The 20,313-nt window shown below is 37.4% G+C and overlaps 1 protein-coding gene across 3 annotated transcripts in view; it reads right to left on the bottom strand.

Annotated features, from left to right (window-relative positions):
• The window catches only part of Frmpd4 (FERM and PDZ domain containing 4), an 862,356-nt gene that overhangs the window by 511,441 nt on the left and 330,602 nt on the right, over window positions 1–20,313 (bottom strand). The gene's annotated exons all lie outside the window — the stretch shown is intronic.

Below are 20,313 nucleotides of genomic sequence, written 5' to 3'. Positions count from 1 at the left end.
CACACACACACACACACACACACACACACACACTTCCTTTATCCAGTCTCCTGTTATTGGACAATTGGGCTGCTTCCAAGTTTTAGTTATCATAAATTGTGCTGCTATGAACATGTGTACACATATATCACTGTGGTATGATTCTTCTAACTCTTAGGGGAAGATACGCAGCAGGGGGATAGCTGGGTCAAATGGGACCTCTAATCCTAGTTCTTTGACGTATCTCCACACTGCATTCCACAGCAGTTGTATCAGTCTACACTCCCACCAACACTGGGAAGGGCTTGCTCTTTCCCCACAGCCTCAGCATTTGTTATTGGTTGATCTCATCATAGCAGCCATTCCTTCTGGGGTGAGGTGTAATCTCAGTGTTGTTTTCATCTGCATCTCTCGAATGACCAGTGATGTTGAACATTTTTTCATATGTTTATTTGCTATTTCTACTTCTCTGTCTGAGAAATGTATTTGCATTTCAGATGCCCATTTTTGAATTGGGTATTTAAATTTGGGAGGACTTATTAAGTTCTTTATATATTCTAGATAGTAGACCTTTGTCTGAGGAAGAGCTGATGAAAAAATTTTCCCACACTCTGGGTTGTCTCTTCACACTATTGGTTGTTTCTCTTGCTGTGCATAAGCTTTTTAATGAGAAGAGATCACACTTCTTGATTGTTTGTGCTAGGTCATAGGCCATTGAGGTTTTGTTCAAAAAATCTTTTCCTACATCAATGTCCTCAAGAGTTCTACCTAACCTCTCTTCCAGCCAGTTTAGTGTTTCTGTTTTAATATTTATATCTTTAATCCATTTTGATTTTAGTTTAGTGTATGGTGAGAGATATAGGTCTAGTTTTAATCTTTGGCAGGTTGAAAACCAGTTTTTCCAGCGCCATTTATTAAAGAGGCTATCTTTCCTCCAGTGAGGGTGTTTGGGTTCTTTGTCAAAGATGAGTGGCTGAGTGTGTCGGGAGTAGTTTCTGCATCTTCTGATCTATTCCTCTGGTCCTCAGGTCTGTTTCTTTGCCAGTGCCACACACTTTTTATTACAGTAGCTTTGTAGTATAGTTTCAAGCTGGGGACTATGATATCCCCTATCTTGTATTTATTACCTACAATTACTTTTGCTATTCTAGGTCTCTTCTTGTTCAAAATGAATTTTTCAATTGTTTTCTCAAAGTCTGTGAAGTATGCTGCTGGGATTTCAATTGGGATTGCATTGAAACTGTATAGCCGTTTTGGAAGTATGGCCTTTTTCACTATGTTGATTCTTGCTACCCAGGAGCAATGGATGTCTTTCCATTTTCTGATATCCTCTTCAATTTCTTTTTTCAGAGTGCTGTAGTTTTCAGAGTGGAGGTCTTTGATTTCTTAGGTGGATTCCTAGGTATTTCAATTCTTTGGATGCTATTGTGAAAGGACTTGATTGCCCCCTTTCTATTTCAGTGAGTCTGTTTTTTGTGTAAAGGAAAGCCATTGATTTTTGTGTGTTGACCGTGTATCCAGCTACTCTACTGAATTTGGTTATTAAGTTTAGAAGACTTTTGGTGGAGTTCTTGGGGTGTTCTATATAGAGTATCAAGTCATCTACAAATAATGGCAATTTGATTTCTTCATTTCTTATCATTATTCTTTTTATTTCTTTCTCTTATCTAATTGCTGTGGCTAATTTTGCAGAAACTATATTGAATAGGAGTGGTGATCGTGGACATCCTTGTCTTGTTGTTTATTTTAGTGGGAAGGATTTTAGTTTTTGACCATTTAGTATATTGGCTGTTGGTTTTATGTAGATGGCTGTAATCAGGTCAAGGGAGAGACCAACTATTTCAATTTATTGTATGCTTTTTATCATGAATGCATGTTGGATTTTTATCAAATGCCTTTTCTGCATCTATTGAGATGATCATATGGTTTTTGTCCTTGGCTCTATTAATATAGTGTATTACATTTATTAATTTGCATATGTTACCATCCCTGCATCCCTGGGATGAATCCCATTTGGTCAGGGTGTATGATCTTCTTGATGGTATTCTGCATTCTACTTGCCAGTATCATATTAAGGATTTTTGCATCTATATTCATTAATGAGATTGACCTATAGTTCTCTTTTTCAGTTGGGTCTTTTTCTGCTTTGGGGATCAAGGTGATGCTTGCTTTAAGGAATGAATTAGGGAGTACTGCTTCCCTTTCACATTCATTGAAGAGTTTAAACAGTAGTGGTAATAATTCTTCTCCGAATGTCTTGCAGAATTAAGCACTGAAGACATTAGGGCCCAGGCTTTTCTTAGTTGGTAAGTTTTTAATTATATTTTCAATTTTGTTGATTGATATTGGGATGTTTAGTATTTTTAGGTCTTCTTTATTCAAAATTGGTAATTCATGCATGTCTAGGAATCTGTCCATTTATTCTGTGCTTTCCATCTTATTGGTGCAAAGGTTCTCAAAGTAGATGTTGATGATCCTCTGGATTTCTGCTGGGTCCATTGTAATTTCACCTTTTCATTCCTAATTGCATGGATGTGGGTCTTACCTTTCCTTTTTTTAATAAGGCTGGCTAAGGGTTTGCCAATTTTGTTTATTCTTTCAAAGAACCAACTCTTTGCTTCCTTCATTTTTTTCTATTGTTCTCTTAGTTTCCATTGCACTGATTTCTGCTCTGATCTTTATATTTTCCTCCCTTATATGAGTTTTTGGTTTTTCCTGCTTTTCTTTTTCTAGAACTTTGAGGTTCAGCATCAGGTTGTTTATTTGAGCTTGCTTTGTTTCCCTAATATTAGTATTCACTGCTGTGAATTTGCCAGGTAACACTGCTTTCATTGTGTCCCACAGATTCCAATAGATATGTTGTATTGATATTATCATTTAATTGTAGAAACTGTGTGATTTCTTCTTTAATTTTCTCTGTGACCCACTGGTTATTCAGAAGTGTGTTGTTCAATGTCCATGTGTATATGAAATTATTGTTGTTTATTTTGGCATTGATCTCCAATTTCATCGCACCATAGTCTGATAATATACAGGGATAACTTTATTTCCTTTGCATTTACTTAACCATGTTCTATGAGTAAATATGTGGTCTATTTTGGAGGACTACCCATGTGCAGCCAAAAAGAATGTCTATTCTGATTTTATGAAGTGGAACACTCTGTAATCATCTATTAAGTTCATTTGTTCAAGAGTTTTATTGAACTCTAGTATTTCATTGTTTATTTTCTGTCTAGTTGATCTATTTGTGACAGTGGGGTATTGAGGATCCCCAATACTATTGGATTAGTGCTCATTTGATTTTTCATGTCCGTTAGTATTTGTTTTCTATAGTATGGTATGCTAGTATTTGGTGCATATATATTTATGATTGTCATCACTGCCTCTTGAATTTTTCCTTTTACAAGGATGCAGTGTCCTTCTTTTTTCCTCTTAATCAGTGTTGGTTTGAAATCCATGTGATCTGCAGAGGATAATTACTCCTACTTTTTTGGTGGTGGGGGGGGATTCCTGTGGCATGGAGTATTGTTTTCCACCCTGCTGTAACTTTCAGTCTATGAGTTTCTTTGTGAATTAAGTGTGGTTCTTATGTTCATCATATTGTTGGATCTTGCATCTTGACCCATTTTGACAGTCTATTTCTTTTGATTGGTGAACTAAGTTCATTAACATTGATGGTTCTAACTGGTATGTGTTGACTTACTTATTCTTGTCATGACTTTTTCGTTTTGATGGATTCTCCCCCTTTGCATTTCTTGTCTGGCCTGATGGATTCAATCTGTTGTGCTTCCTGTGGTTGGGATCCTCATTGTCTTTCCATAAGATATTGTTTAAAATTTTGCACTGGTTTGGTATTCATGAAGGTCCTCGGGTGCTCTTTGTCATGAACGTATCATTTCTCCATCAATTTTGAGTTTTGCAGGGTACATCAATCAGGGTTTGAGGTTATTTTCCTTTAGGGCTTGAAATATGTCACTCCAAGCTCTTCTTGCCTTGAAGGTTTGTGTTGAAAAGTCTGCTGTGATTCTGATGGGCTTTCCTTTGTATGTGCTTTCTTTTCTCTAACTGCTTGTAGAATTTTGTTCATCTGTTGGATTTCTGGAATCTTAATTATTACATGTGTAGGTGTAGATTTTTTTTATCATGGCTAGTTGGAGTCCTACATGCCTCACTTATCTATATGCCAAGTTCTTTTCCCCCTGCTTGGGATGTTTTCTGCCATTACTTCTGTGAATAATTTTTTTAAGTCATTTGCACTCTCTCTTGTTTCTTCTCTGACTCTGATCAGTCTTATGTTATTCTTCTTCGCATCATCTAGCAGCTGCTGGACTGATTTCTTGTGGTCCCTTACTATTTTTAAGCATTTTTTCTTTTCCTGGTCACTAATTGCAATCCTGTCTTCAATGAAATTCTGTCCTCACATTGGTTCATTCTGCTGAATAAACTTTCAATGGAGTTTTTAATCTCCTAGAAATCTGTTTTCATCTGTTCTGTGGATTCCATTTGCTTCCTATATTGGGATTCCATCAAGTTCCTCAGCTTCATTTTTTTAAATCTGTGTCTGCTCTAAATTTATTAATCATGTTTTGTACTATGGACACCATCTCTGTTATTATCTGAGAAATTATTTCTGATTTCATTTTTTCCAGATCCTCTTTTGTTTGCAGTTCAGGGAATCTAGGTGATTGAGTATTAGATTTTTCCATCTCCTTGTCCTTTGGGGTTGCATTAGGAGATCTCGAAGTCTGGTTCTGACACTTGTTTATGTGTCTTCTCATTTCAACAGATGCAGGCTGCTGCACCTTTGTTGAGGCAAATTTTTCCTCACCCAGTGGTCTTCAATTCTTAGCAAGCCATAGAGAGGCCTTTTCTCTGCTGCTCACCAATTCCTGGTTTCAGAGTGGTGGCCTTCTGGATCCCTGTGCTGTCCTGATGTCCAGGTGGGGTTCTGGCTGGGGTCTGTGCACACTTGGGATTGTATCTAGGTGTACCTCTGGCTAGGGTCTGCCCTGCTACATAGCTGTTGTCTGGGAGGGCCTTTGGCTGGGGGCTATGCACCCCAGTTGCTGGTGTCTGGGTGGACTTCTGGCTAGGGTCTGGGCATACTTACCAATGGTATCAGGACAGGCCTCTGGCTGTTTCTTATGTGCCTGTATGGCTGCTTTCCAGGTGGGTCTTCGGCTGGGGCCTGTGGGCCCAAGCAGCCAGGGTCAGGGCAGGGCTCTGGCTGGACCTGCCTATACCCATGTCTCTGTGGTCCACACCAGCTTCTAACTGGGATCTGCTGGTCTTACCTGTATTATGGTAGTTTGCCATGCCTAAAGACCACGCACTCCAGGCAGTATCACTCTAATAATTAAAGGTTAAGCATCAGTAACCTATAAAATACATCTGTAACCAAGTATATTCTACTTATAAAGATGCTGTATTTTAAAATAGTGAATTTAGATAAAAATTTAATTATAGTTTTTAATCTCCTGGAAATCTGTTTTCATCTGTTCTATGGATTCCATTTGTTTCCTAATGTTGGGATTCCATCAAGTTTCTCAGCTTCATTTTTTTTTAATCTGTGTCTGCTCTAAATTTATTAATCATGTCTTGTACTATGGACACAATAAAGTGGATAAAGGTAAACTATTATTGATGAGTTATTTTATACTAAAGTGGGATTTCAAATGTATTTTTATAGAGAAAATAAGAAGAACCTAATGGTACTGGTATAATAGCATCACCATAATTGTTATCCTAAAATGTTGTGTTTTCTCACGGTATTTTTATTTTGCACCTTCCTTAAAAAACTTTATAACTGTTACCTTTATAACTGTTACATTCTTCAAGAGTATAACTGCTAAACAACAGAAACAGTATGTTAAGATGGCAGGCCATTCCTTACAAGACAAACAGAATATGACACCAATACTAGCCATGATTAATGGAAAAAGTAATTGTTCTCTGGTTATACTTTATATTTCAAAGTACCCAATACCCCAAAAGGATTATAATGATTAGGATTAAGATCTATTACTCCCACTTCAAGACTGGTGTAATGGACCTTCTGGGTATTTAACAACTGAGCTTGGAAACCAAAGCTAAGAAAAATAACAAAGCTAAGAGGACAGCCAATATTTTCACTCTTTCTCTCCACATCACCAAGAACCCAGAGCACAACAGGAACTCTCTAAAAGCGCTATGCAGCTCCAGTGAATCACTCAACTTCTCAATCAGGGGTATTGTTGGGCCCTACAGAAGAGGAGTCAACCAGTGTGCATTGTGCTGAAGAGAGGATCACTGAACAGTGGAATGTACCAATGCTTCCAAGGGAAGCCAGATGTTCAGGCAGGACTGCCACATCCTGGTAGATGACACATTTGGTAGAGGGCAAAAGTAGAGGAGCTCCAAAGCTGCTCACACAGCCTCAAAAGGAACCCTTGAGAAAATTCAACTGACCTTGTAGACAGACAGATAAATAGATAGATAGATAGATAGACAGATAGATCGATAGATCTATATGTTACTGGCTTCTAGGGTGCTGGAATCTCCTTCCAGAAGTGGTTTCTAGGTTCTTTCTTTCCTGAAATAATTGGTAAAGATAAGTGCAAAAGATGGTGAGGTATTACACTGATTAAAGGTAGGAAAAGAAACACGCTCTGCAGAGGGAGTTTGGGCCACCTAAAAGTAGGAAAAGAAGTACACTCTACAGGGTGAGAGTGGACCACTGTGCAAGAGAAAGCATAGTGCTCCAGAACTCAATGGCGACACTCTTTTGTATCTTTTACTCCTCATGCTGGCATTAGGTATAAGCAGTCCTATCTAAAATCTGCTCAAGTTTTTGGTTTTTTGTGGTACTGGGGATCAAACTCAGGACCTTGGATTTGCGAGGCAGATTCAGTACCATTGAGCTAAATCCCTGGCCCACGAGTTTTTGCAAGAAGAACTGAAGACAGCACTCTGTCTGGTTGGTTCCATGTGCAGTGCTCTGGGAACTGTTCTGTGCATGTGTCACAGGATTTTGCAATTAACAGGTCATGTCCATTTCCTCAGCCAGTCTGTCACACCCTAATCTTCTGTCTTACTTTGACCTGGTCTTAAACACCCAACAGGAAGTATAACGAAAAAATGGAACAATTAGTACTAATAAAAAAAAAACAGAGAGGTAGACTATAAAAAAAGGGCTATAATCACTGCTCCAGTTCTTATTGGCAGGCTCAAACTACACTTATAACATATTAACCTACAGACACGAGAAGTCATGATTCCAGTCTCATTAACTCTTTCAAAATAAAAGTGTCCTTCAGTCTCTTAGTGTATCACCATTATGCTAGTTTTATATATTTTCAAGTATCCCTCAGGTAAAGATTTGCTTTCTTATATAGTTATGCCCATAGGAAAAACAATGCCAATATAAATATTCTAGTTAATAAATTAACTTTCTATTGTATGCTTTAGAGTTTATACATGTATACTATCTGGAGCCAGTCACTACAAAAGGTCTTCAGGTCTAGAATGTTTTGGGGGAAAATGGATCACCCATCTTAAAACAAAATACAATTGACTCTGCCCATGCCTTTTTTCTAGAATATGAGCCATCCTTTCATGTGTAAAATGAGCCATTATCTTTCTACCTGTGAGTGGAACATTGCTTTTCTCCTATAAACCAATTTCAGTCTTTCCATAGGCTCACAGATTCCAAAGATTTTTACAGCCAAAAACACATAAATATTCCAAGTTCCTGACTATAATGTGCCTCCCTCTTGAAGGCCTATACTCTATTTCTTTCAGATTGTACTTTTGAAATTCTGCCTAATAAATCCCGTTTGCCTCCTTTATAAAACTAGAAATTGATTCTCTCCAAGTCTGGAAGATAGAAGTATGAAATCAAGGTGTTGTCAGGGCCGTGTTCTCTCTGAAGGCTCGAGGGAATCATCTTAGAGCAATCATTTCCTTCCTGGGCATTCTTTATCTCACAGTTGCCTTATTTTCAATCCCTCTTTCTAACATTACATGGTGTTCTTCTGTCTCTGTGCTTATATCTTTCTGTGTCTTTCTGATAAGGACAACAGTTATTAAATTTAGGGTGCATGCTAATTAAATATGATCACATTTCAGCTTGATTACATGGGCAGGGCAAAGAAACTATTTCCAAATAAGGTCAAATTCCTAGGTACTGGATAGACATAACACTTCTGAGTAACACTACTTTTTCTAGTATAGTCATCAAAGACAAAATTTGCTTCCTGTTTACCTTCTCCCAAGGCCAGTCCTGCCTGAAGGGTTAGTGCCCTAGCATGATGGAAAGAAGAAGATAAGTGTTCTTAGAACTAACCTGCGATTAAATGTGGATACTGCCCCCCATCAAATATTTCTTTCAGCAAAACAGTTACTTCTGAGGGCAGAGTGGCTACATAATCACTCACACCAATACTCCAGAAAGGAGATACCGTCTGATATAAACATTGTCCAGTTCTTTCATGCAACAAAATATTTTGCCACCAATGTGCACAAGAGCTCTGAGGTACACTAATAAAGAACAAGAGACTGTTGTTTAACTTATGATGCTATCTTCATCATTTTGATACAGACTGCAAATATAAGCTTCTGGGATTATCCAAAACATTTCATCGTGCTGTCAGTAAGATTCATACTGTAAAATGGAATATTACTCAGCCATAAAGAACGAGAAAATAGATTCATTCATAGGAAAATGGATACATATTGAAGATATACTCCTAAGTGAAATAAATAAGTCACACATGTGTAAATACCGAATAGTTTTCATGGTGTAAATAATATGCAACAATGCATAAGATTCTAATAAGATTACTGACATTTAGAAATGGGAACAAAGGAGCTAAAAGTGTAGGGAAGGTGGGATGGGTAGGAGAAGAGTAAAAAGGGAAAAGAAAAAAATGTGAGATAATGAAAAGATGAAAATAAAGTGTTTGTAGATGGGGAGGGGAGGAGGGGGTGAAGGGAGGGCAAAGGTAAGGGGAAAAAATGAGAATCAAGAATTGTCATGTAGAGGTACAAGATCCCAACAATGAATGTAACTGTACTGTATCCCTAAAATGTACCAATAAACTCAATTAAAGCTTAAAAAAAAAAGATTCATACTGTACTGCATGTGAGGGCCCACCTCTGTGCAAATCTCTTATCAGCCAGGATGAGGAGTATAAGAAAGCCTTGGCACTCAGAAGGAGCTCCTGTTGGGCAGGATGTAAGGAAATGATAATTATACCAGAAGTACAATGGCATAAAATGGACAAAAAGAAGAGAAACATGCAGAGCAGAGAAAGACAACAAATCTCCAGGTGATCATTGATTCCTAAGCAAACAATTCTGGAGTAATATAAGCCATAAGCATGTTTATTCTCTTTATAACTGTAAGGCTGGGGAAAGAAAGAGTTTTGTTTAGTTTTCAAATCAGTTTTCTAAATAAGCACATTAATCAGGAGGGGACTGCGTGAACTCTGGAGCACCTACCTATTCATTAATAGCTGTCATCACACACAGTTCTCGAAGCAGCTGCCCTTCTGACACCCCATGCCCACCACCGCCGCTGTCTCCGCCTAGGAATTGCTCATTAGTAAACTGGCTTTTGTGACTTGCCATAAGAAGGCACCAAAAATATTGGGAATTTCCTGGCATTTTGTTTGTTGACTGTTCAAGTTAAAAGCACCTTGCAAATGGAAATGCACCTTGGTTTCACCACCACCTCTAAGTGGAACTCTTTCAGGCCTAAATATCAAACAATTTATAAGAGGATGCACCAGCAAAAGCATGGAGGCTGTTGAGCAACCCACTTTCTCTGGCCCCCTTTTCCCACAATTATGCACAGCGCCCTATATGCAATAGATAGTCTCCATCTTCTTACTGTTACTGAAGGAGTTACTGAAAATACGAAGTAATTTGTAATTGTTTCTCATTATAGAAGTAGGATTTTTCCTGATTATAAAAAGTCTTACATGTTCTTTTGAACATGTAAAAAATAAAAAAACACAGAAATAGTAACACAAAACTTTACTGACCAGAGAGAACACTGTTTTCCTGTTCTCATTTGATATTACACACACACAAACACACACACACACACACACACACACACATATATACATATATGTATATATGTATATATATTCAAGGAAAAATGTATTTGTAAGCTCTACACTAGAAAACGTACCATTCTAAGTGATGTGATTACAACTGCATAGGGGTAATCATTTGGGCTGCTTTGTAACAAACTGCATTTGGGCTGTTTTGTAACTTTATACTTCATAGATAACTGGTAGCAATGCAAAATAGCATCTATAGACAAGAAAATAAATCCTATAAAATGGAAATACAATTTACTCTTTCCTATTTCAGAAGAATCTACTTTTGCAACTATTTGCAAATTTATTTCAATATTCGTGATTTATAAATGTTTCTGTTCCTTCTATCCTTCTTTGAACTATTGTAAAATCTTGCAAATTCCCTCATTAATGAGTTAAATAAAAATCTTTAGCATGTGTTCACTTTTTATCTGTATGAGAGTCTTGATTTTACCTTGTTTAAACATTTCAGTTTAACACACACTGTTATTTTTACCATCATCATCATTGTTACTATTGTTGCTATTATTACAGTAATGGGATACATTGTAACTACTACTTGCTAGCCTGCCTTATCTTTGGGGGGATGTGGTTTACTGGAAATTGAACCCAAGGCCTTTGTACTGAGCTACATTCTAGCCCTTTTTATTTTGTATTTTGAGACAGGGTCTCACTAAAACATTAAATTACTCAGGCTAGAATCAAATTTGTGATTGCTCTGCTCAGCCTACCAGAGTGCAGGTTTACAGGCCTATGTCACCACACCTGGCTCTGCTTTATCCTGTAACGGTACATCATGTAGCTTTTTTCCATGGAGATTCATGAAAATAGTAATAACTGCATAGTATTCCAACAGAATGTAAGATCCATACTGGTGGATATTTTTAGAGAGTTCCTAATATCTTGCTATTGCAAACAATACCACAGTAAATATACGTGAACAAAGTTGCACACCTGTCCAATTAGTTATTTGGACAGATTTCTAGAAGTGAAAATGCTTGGCCAAAGTACTTGCAAATTTAAGTACAGAAACTATTACTGGCAGGCTGGTCACAGGTATACTCCTACAAACATATAGAATAGGGTCCAATTTTAGGAAGGTGGCAAATGTAACTGCCTACCAGACCAGGTGGGTAGCAGAGCTGTGTTACTCAGACATTTCACAAGATCATGGAGTGATGAAAGACCTCAGAACTGAAGAGAGACAAGGCTCACTGCTCTCTGCCACCCCTCCAGGCTCCCAATACCCAGGCCATTCAAAGAGGAGCATTCTTGTGCACACACATTTTTTCCTAAAATTTAAATTGTCTACTTTAGTCAACAGAAGAATGTTAGTGAAAAATGTGGTCTGGAATTAGGTGGTATAAATGAAATTCTCATATACTCTATCATGTTCCTTGATTCTCAGGTAGAAAAAGTCATCAGCAAGCTACATTTCCTAATAGTAAGAACTCATGAAGAAGGGAGAAGAGGCAGAGCCCTTATGTTTCCTTGGGAAGGGAAGGGAAGGGAAAAAAATCCCTGTATCATGTTAAAATCCTCCATCAAAATGAAGAATCTAGAAACATTCTAGAAACTCATTTTGACATAGGAACCAGTTCTTTAAAATGCTGTATTTTATATTTATAAAAGTCCATGTCCATTCTACAAAGTTCAAATTTTTACTCTAACAATCACAGCCCCCGTCATTCTAATTTTTTTTCAGATGAAATACTTCTATGTATTTATTTCAAAACAATCTTTTTCCCATTTAAATGCATCAGACTAAGTTTAATCTTCAAGATTTTTTAATTTTATGACCACAGTGACACAAAGCTTGAAGAAGTATGCGGAGTCTAATGCAAATGAATTTGAACGTCTTCAGGGAGTCAAAGAAATACAAAGCAAATCAAACTTTGAAGGAAGTTAAATATCTCAGTGGGGAAGGAAGTGATCAGTGAGTAGGCAGAAGAATGCCACTTGAATCTAGGCCTCAATACTCAAGGGAGTGAGGTCACCGTACAAGCAGCACCAGTAATCCTTGAGAGCTTGTGAGAGACACAGGTCCACAGGCCACACCCCCACCCACTGAATCCAAATGTTCCTTTGAATAAGACCCCCAAATGATTCATGTGCACATTAAAGATTGAGAAGCAGTGGTCAATCTCATCAATATATCCACAGCAATCAGTATTTCTCATCAGCCTCACCAGTATAAATAAAGACCAATCCCGTGTTTCTCTGCCTGAAATAAAAACTGGGTGACCCGGGATGGGACAGCCAACTGAGTAAAAGTGATTTTTTTCCTTATTGGATGTCTTTTAATCTTAGAAATGTTTAGAAGCATAGAAATGAGGCAGTACATCTATCACCATAGTATTAATATGTTTGTATTAAGTCTAGAATTAATTTGTGTATAGGTGATACTGTTAGTACCTTATATTACTTATAATTGGCATCGTAATAGGTTGTCCTTGGAATCCTAATTTAAAATATATTCTCAAGTAACTGGTTGATATTTGTTGACTAGATGACTGTGTATGTAAACGGGTCTGAAACTTTTAAGTGTGTGGAACACACGCTTTTTAGCTCTAAAAATTATTGAAGTATTGTACTTGGAAGAATTGGAAGAAAAAGAACTTTAAGAGAAATACAGAAATGCCATTTAAATATGTGAAGGCATTTAACTATGTCGTACAAAGTTCTCATAAAAGTGACTGCAAATTTTTGCAAACTAAGGGAGAAATCAGATTTTGAAACTGGATCTCAAGTCTGTCCACAAAATTGCCTTTAAATAATCTTTTCTGTGTGCCACAGTCACCCTCAACACACAACCAAGAAAATCACCTTTGTAGCCAGAGATTACAGCAAGTACTTTGAGAGGAGACAGAAGTGCCATTGTCCAAGTTCACCCTTGTCGGTGCCTATTTCAGCTTACACTTGTGTCCATTTCTCTTTCTTGCCTTATGCCAACCTCCTTGTTTCTACTGAAACCGCAACCAACAGAAAAAGACCAACAGATCCGGAGCAGGAATACCACATTTCTGGGAGCTGCCAAATATCAAAGTGCAGAGCCATGAAAATAGCAATGATCTCTTATACTGAGTAAATATTTTAGAGTTGACAAATGGGCCACTGTCTTATTGGGCCTGTACTGTGAGGAAATGAAGATTTGAAGCAGCACAACTTAACTCATGCTGGGGTCACCCATGAACTTTCAGAGTCCATGCATGGTCATCTGAGATCTTCCTATGCCCATCTGAGCAAGCTAGGATAAATATGTTCCCTCACATTCACAGTAAACGTAAAAGGGGATTTTTAACTTAAAATATACATAATTGAATATAAAAATTTGAAAAGATGACATAGAAGTTACACACGCTAACTTGTGTTATGTCATAATGTTATAAAAATAAAATACTGCATTTTCAGATGGGACTTACAGCATTTCCTACACAATTGCAAAGACAGTTCATAGAAGGTTAAAGAGGATCCTAACATTCATAATGATTCAATTCAATTGTTAATGTACTTCTTCCATATTTATAGTCAAGGTAATTAAATTGAAAAAGAGAAAGAAACACACACAAATGACTGCTGATGTTCTGTTCAGAGGCACTGTTTCATAAACAACTTGTCCTCCATTCTAACCTGGCCACACGCACTCCAGCATGTCCATGGAGTTATCTCTAGAGATATGTGTATATTTTAAATGTCTTTATACATTGTTTAAGCTTATTTTTGTTTTGTTTTTTTTTTTAATTTTTTGAGACAGGGTCTCACTATGTAGTTGAGACTGACCTGGAACTCACTATGTAGTCCAGGCTGGTCTCGAACTCACAGCGATCCTCTTGCCTCAGCCTCCTGAATGCTGGGATTACAGGCGTGCACCACCATGCCCGGCTCTAAGCGTCTTTTTGAAAAGCAAATGTTTTCTACTTTGGGTGTACTCAACAGGGTCACTCACCCTTAAAATGTACACCGAGGTTAGCTGGATGGAAAATCTGTACTAAGCTTTACTCAGCCACCGCCTGTCTAGAACTTCAGCTGTCCTGGATACGGTGGGAAAACAACTGTACAGTATTCTCTCTTTTTTTTTTTTTTCATTTTTCATCCTTGATATGATTTCCGTGATACTCCGCACTACTATCTGCCCTTTCTCATGATACACGTTTGCTTCATGCTAAATCCAAAGCAGAGTACAACAACATCAGTAACTAGGCTAGTTAGGGCTCTGCCGGGGGCCAGTTATCCAGGGCCACACAGATGAACAGCCTATGACTTCTGCCCTCAAAGAGCTGATGGTTTAATATTGTTTATGCGAGTAAATAACCATTTTCCAATTATTTTATTATAGGGAAGATACGCCCAACAGCCTAAAAACTGCACACATCGCTGCAGCCCTGTTAATCTTGCAAGGCTGAGTTGTTACCTGTAGGCCTGGCCCTTGGCTGGCTTCCAGGAACTCAGCTTCTGAAAAGATTTCCCCTATTATCAGGTTTTCTACCCACCTAGGGCACTAAGCCCTTGCTCTTCTCTGGGGAGTCTGAAATTTCATTAATTGTGCCTGCTGGTTGTGATCACGTGACCAATAAAATCCCTGGGCTCTCATTCTCAGACAGGCTTCCCTGGGCAGAAAATTTGCACATGTGTTGTTCCCGTCTCCTTTCAGGAGTCAAGGAGAATATTTTGTGTGGCTTCATTCAAGGTCGACCTTGAATTCAAGCCTGCCCATTGATTCCTCCAGTGTTAGTCAGGGCCCTTTCCCCTTACTGATCCCACTGTGTACTCTTGCTGTGTGACTGAAGTGAATAAATATGGCTGTAAGTGTCACTATATGCCAAGTCCTATGAGTGCTTCCAAAAAAATCACCAAACATGTAGGTAGACTTTGCGATCCCCAGACAGCGCCATGGTCCCGTCAGTCTACCCCTTCCTTGGAAGGCTATTTACACTCCATACTCTTTTAGGCACCCAGTGAATTTGTGAGTTTGGGGAGGTAAAATAAAATTCCAAAATCTGTGCTATAAATTGTCAGTTCATTTTGACTCATCTGCCTCTTTTTTCTTTTTCACTGTTTACTGTTTGCTTTTTACCGTTCTCTTTTTTAAAAACTTTTTATTTTTGCAACATTTGGAATTGAATGCAGGGCCTTTGCATTGAGCTATACATCCAAGATATTTTCTTATTTTTTTTATTTTGAAAGAAGTTCTTGCTAAGTCACTAGGTTGTCATACTGGGTTTGAACTTGCTATCATTCTCCTCCTGTATGCCTGAGTGATATGATCACATGCCTGGCTAAAAAAACTACAAAAGTCTGTACACATAACACACAGAGAGATGCACGTGTTATGTCTTCAAATTTTAAATTTTGATCTGAACATCAAATGATATAAAAAGGACAGAATTAAGCCAAGGGCAACATGGCTTCTATTAAAGTTTTAATCACAATCCTTCACTCAAGTTATTTCACAAATTAAATGATCTCAGATAAAAGGGGAAAGCCGGTATTGGGAACTTCTATTTCACGTTGGCATTGTTTTCAATAATTAAATACAAGGTTTGCTATCAGCATTAACCAAGTGTTGTGCTAGGAATAGAGAAATGTGAAAACAAAAAGTATTCCCTCTGCACAAGATCTACTGAGCTTTTCTAGCATGACTTTGTTCTTGTTAGCATTTTGCTTTAGAAATCATAAGATCTTGGGTCTTCAAGATAGAATTAGAAAATGTTACAATCATTCTGATAACATTTTCTTAGACAGTAACTGAAATCATACACAAAACACCAAAGTTTTATACAACAACACTTCAGTAAAGAATAATATTCCTCAAACTTCCTTTTTTTAATCTCCAATACCTGTAGCATATATACATGAAAATGTGGCATCACTTCAAATTTTTAGTTTCACTGTGATCACCATGAAGGAAATTATATGTCACCTCTGCTACCTTCATTTATAAGCAGATCAAAATGGTGATATTATATATATTTTTTCTAGAGATAGCTATTTATAGTAATTAGGTCATATTTAAAGACCGTTAATTAGGAATTCACACTTCAGAGGCAGCCAAGGCAAGCACTTCCAATGTGTTATCAACAACTGCACCAGAAGGTTTGCTAACTAGCACAAAGGGTGTCAGAAATAATATTCATTCATGAAATGAGTGGTGTGTCAGAAATGTGGTAGCTAGAAAGACTACAAAGTCTCTAGCTTCACAAAGAAGAAGAAGAAGTGGTCAAAAATCAACAGCCAAACATCTAAGAGTAATACTCTCAGCTGCAGCACTGCAGTTGGTTTTGTACACAATCCCTCAACAGCACTCACTTATCAGAAGATTCATGATGGCTCCACATAGATGCCTGAGACTCAGTGTGTTCCAAAGACAACTCCAGCCGAGTACTGCACAAGCAATTCACTGACCTCCCAAGAAGTAGTCCGCCTGTTCTTTCCTCTTTTTCTTGAGCAAGTTCATTAATTATTTATACAAACTTTCATGCGAGACTTCCCTTCATTGTAACATACCAACCACTAGCCAAGTTATAGAGAAAACGATATGAACCTTTACTTGTTAGATTTTTATTAAAAAAATAATTTGTAAATTATCAAAGGAGCATAAGTCTCTTTGCAACTTCTCTTTCAACTGTCATTTCAGACTGACCTGGAGCCCTATTCTCTACAAAAGGTATCAATATCTATAGCTATAGCTATATGATATAACAACAGATGTATCAAATATATAAAATATTATATAAGATAATAAATATATGTATATGATACGTAATTTTAAATATTTAAATATTGATTTTAAATACTTTTAAATGTTAACTGAATGTTTATGACCTAGATATCTTGGACCATAAATGAATGCTTGTGACAATATTTTGTAGGAAGAATAAGACTATTACCACAAATTCAACATAGCCATCAAGCTGTATACAGAAAATGACAAAGCTTTCAAAGTCAATACAGTTATTTTGCCAGCTTATAATGTGTTGCACATAAAGCAGGCACACAGTACAATTTAGAAAATAAATCTATGAAATCCTGCAATGGATGAATACATGTAAAAAACATAACTGATCTGGAACCACGAAGTGAATGTTCCCCTTTTTCTTATTTGTCTTTACTCTCTATTTCCCACCTGGTCTTTGCTCTTATTTTATACCATCGTTGCCAATTCCTTAAAAAAAATTGAAGAATATTTTTAAAAATCTGGAATAGGCATTATATCTTTTCCAGGACAAACAAATAATAATCTATCCATTAAAAGAAACAAAAGAAAACCACAGCTGGATAAGTACATGGTTTCTGGTGACATTACCACCTCCACTAAATTCGTCCTCTGTTGTCACTCTGGGCCTCCCCCTATAACAAGGATTCTCAAAGTGTGGTCTCTAAGCCAGCAGCTTTGCATGGAATCTTGTTAAAAAAACAGAGATTATTAGGCCCTGCCTTGGTTCTAATGAGTCAGAAGCTGTGGGATGGGAGACCAGCCATCTGAATGAAGCAAGCTCACCAGGTGAATGTGCTGGACACAAGTTAGGGAATCACTGTTCTTCAGTGGGTGGCACACACTTAGTTAAACTCAGAAACACTCATTACTGATGTATTCACACTGTCCTCTTTAGAGGTAGGAAAGCAGATGGTAAGGAGCTCAAATCCTTCTTTCACGTTTTACTGGCAAGGCTAAGAAGAGGTAATCATGGAAGACTCATAAAGCCCTACCACCAATACCACTACGTCATCAGATCTCACTCCAGTGTCCAAGTGGCGGCTGTCTTTGGATAGGCTCTCAAATTATCAGCTATATTTCTATGGCTTGTGCTGGGAAATGATTTCAAAATACCTATCGATAACTACATAGGACCACCTGTACTAAATACCACTATGGGAATAACAATGTTGAGTTCATTAAATTACTGTGGATGCCTGTGTCACATGATACCTAGTGCCATGGAGCCTCGTCACAGCAGAGCCACTTCAAGGCTAAGGCTCTGAACCCTGATTTGAGGACTGTACCCAAGGGGGTCTTGGTTATGTTTCTAAATGTGACATAGTTGTTTGAAACTAGCAGAGAAGAGACACAATTCATTCAAACCAAAACAAAATCCAAAGCAAGCTAACACTCAAGAAGAAATCACTCGTCATAGTTAATTCACAATAATTTATTTTTTGTTTATTTTAATGGACTTCATTTTTTAGAACAGTTTCAGGTTCTAAGCAAAATTAAGCGGGAAGTACAGAGATGTCCCTATAATCCCTCCCCCTATATGCATACAACTTCCTCCACTAAGAGTAGCACATTTGTTATCATCAATGAACCTATATTGACACATCTTTATTACCCAAAGTTCATAGTTTATATTAGGGTTTACTACTGGCTTTATATAGTCTGAGTTTGGACAAGTGTACATTGCAGATACAAACTTTCTAAAGTTTATATAGTCAAAAGATGCAGAATAGCCAATACAAAGAATAGAGTTGGAGGGCTGATACTACTCATCTTGAAGACTTGCTGGAAACGAGAAGAACATAGCCAGGTAACTTACACTACCTAGTCTAAGATTACCATGAAGCTCAAATGATCAAAACATTGTGGTATTGCAAAAGAATAGAGAAGTGATTAATGGAGCAAAATAGAGAGTCCAGAAACAGACCCCCAGTAGGTCAACTGATATTTGACAAAGAAGCAAAAGCACAAAAATGTTCAACAAATGATACTCGAAAAATTGAACATTTACATAAAAAATCTAGACACAGAATTTATACCATTCATAAATAATGAGTCAGGATGGATCACAGACATAAATATACAATGCTAAACTATAAAACACTTAGAAGATAACATTTGAGAAAAGCTAGGTAACCTTGGGTATGATGTTTAGATAACAACATCAAAGCCATAATCCAAGAAGAAAGAATTGGTAAAGTGGACTTCATTAAAATTAAAACTTTGTTCCTCCAAAAGACACAAGACACTGTCAAGACAGTGAGAAGGAAAGCCAGAGCCTTGGAGAACTTATTTGCAAAAGATTTATCTGTTACAAGGCTGTTATCTAAAACATACAAAGAACTATTAGACTTCAACAGTAAGAAAACAATTAACCCACTTTGGTAAGGGGATCAATGACCTCAACAGATCCTCAACAATGAAGAGATACACTAAATAAGCATGTGAAAAGACACTCCAGTTCAGAAGTCCCCAGGTAAATGCAAAATAAAACAACAGTGAGATACGACTACACATCTATCAGATGGTCAAAATTCACAACACTGAAAACAGAATTTGACAAGGATTCAGAACAATAGCAACTCTCACTGCTGAGAAGAGTGCCAATGGTGCAGCTATTGGAAGACAGTCCGGTAGTTTTTTAACCAAACTAAACAAACTTTAACCATGTGGTCCAACACTAGACGAGGTTGATAAGGTATATCCATCCACACAAGAACTTGCATGTGAGTGTTTACAGCAACTCTTTATAATTGTAAAAGTTTGGGGGCAATCAAGATGTCCTTTAATACGTGAATCGATCAATTTGGTACATCCAGACAATGGAATATTATTCAGAGCTATCAAACCATGAGTAGACATGAAAGAATCTTAAATGCAAGTTACTAAATGAAAGAAACCAATTTGAAAAGGTTATGAATAGGTATGATTCCAACCATATGATATGCTGGAAAAGGCAAAATTGCTGGGACTGACTGAGAAGAGATCAGGTTGCCCCAGGTTGTGGAGAGGGAGATGGGGAAGAATGGATGGAACCAAGTGATTTTTTTATGGTAGTGTAACTATTCTGTATGATATTACAGTGGTAGATACACATTATACAGTACATATTGAATACTGGAATGCATACTGAAAATACACGGCAGTAAGAAAGAGTTGGAAAAGCACCTTCAACAAGAGAGTGATGGTGACTGAGAAGGACCCATAGGAGAGGGGTGCAGAAGCAAGTGTATTCATGGCCCAAGAACCTAGGTATTCTTTCTGTTTATTAGTGGGTGGTCAGTATCTTCTAACAGTTTCTCAAAAAAATCAGATTTACTTAACATTACTGCCACCTTTTCCACTCTGATATTTTCTTTCAACACTCAGAGGAGAAAGAATTATGCTGCATCTCATACAAAGAGAAGATGAATTCAAGTTTTCCAGTTGCCCCTAAATGCTTCACAGCGGCAACCCCTAAAACTCCTGCTGTGTGTGTCCTTTGCTGAAATATAAAGGAAAGGTCACAGGCAAAAAATGCAGATGTGACACATT

This window comes from Fukomys damarensis, unplaced genomic scaffold (assembly GCF_012274545.1).
Source record: "Fukomys damarensis isolate Sample0158 unplaced genomic scaffold, DMR_v1.0_HiC HiC_scaffold_39, whole genome shotgun sequence".
Lineage (NCBI taxonomy): Eukaryota > Metazoa > Chordata > Mammalia > Rodentia > Bathyergidae > Fukomys > Fukomys damarensis.
This window is presented reverse-complemented; position numbering and strand designations above follow the sequence as displayed.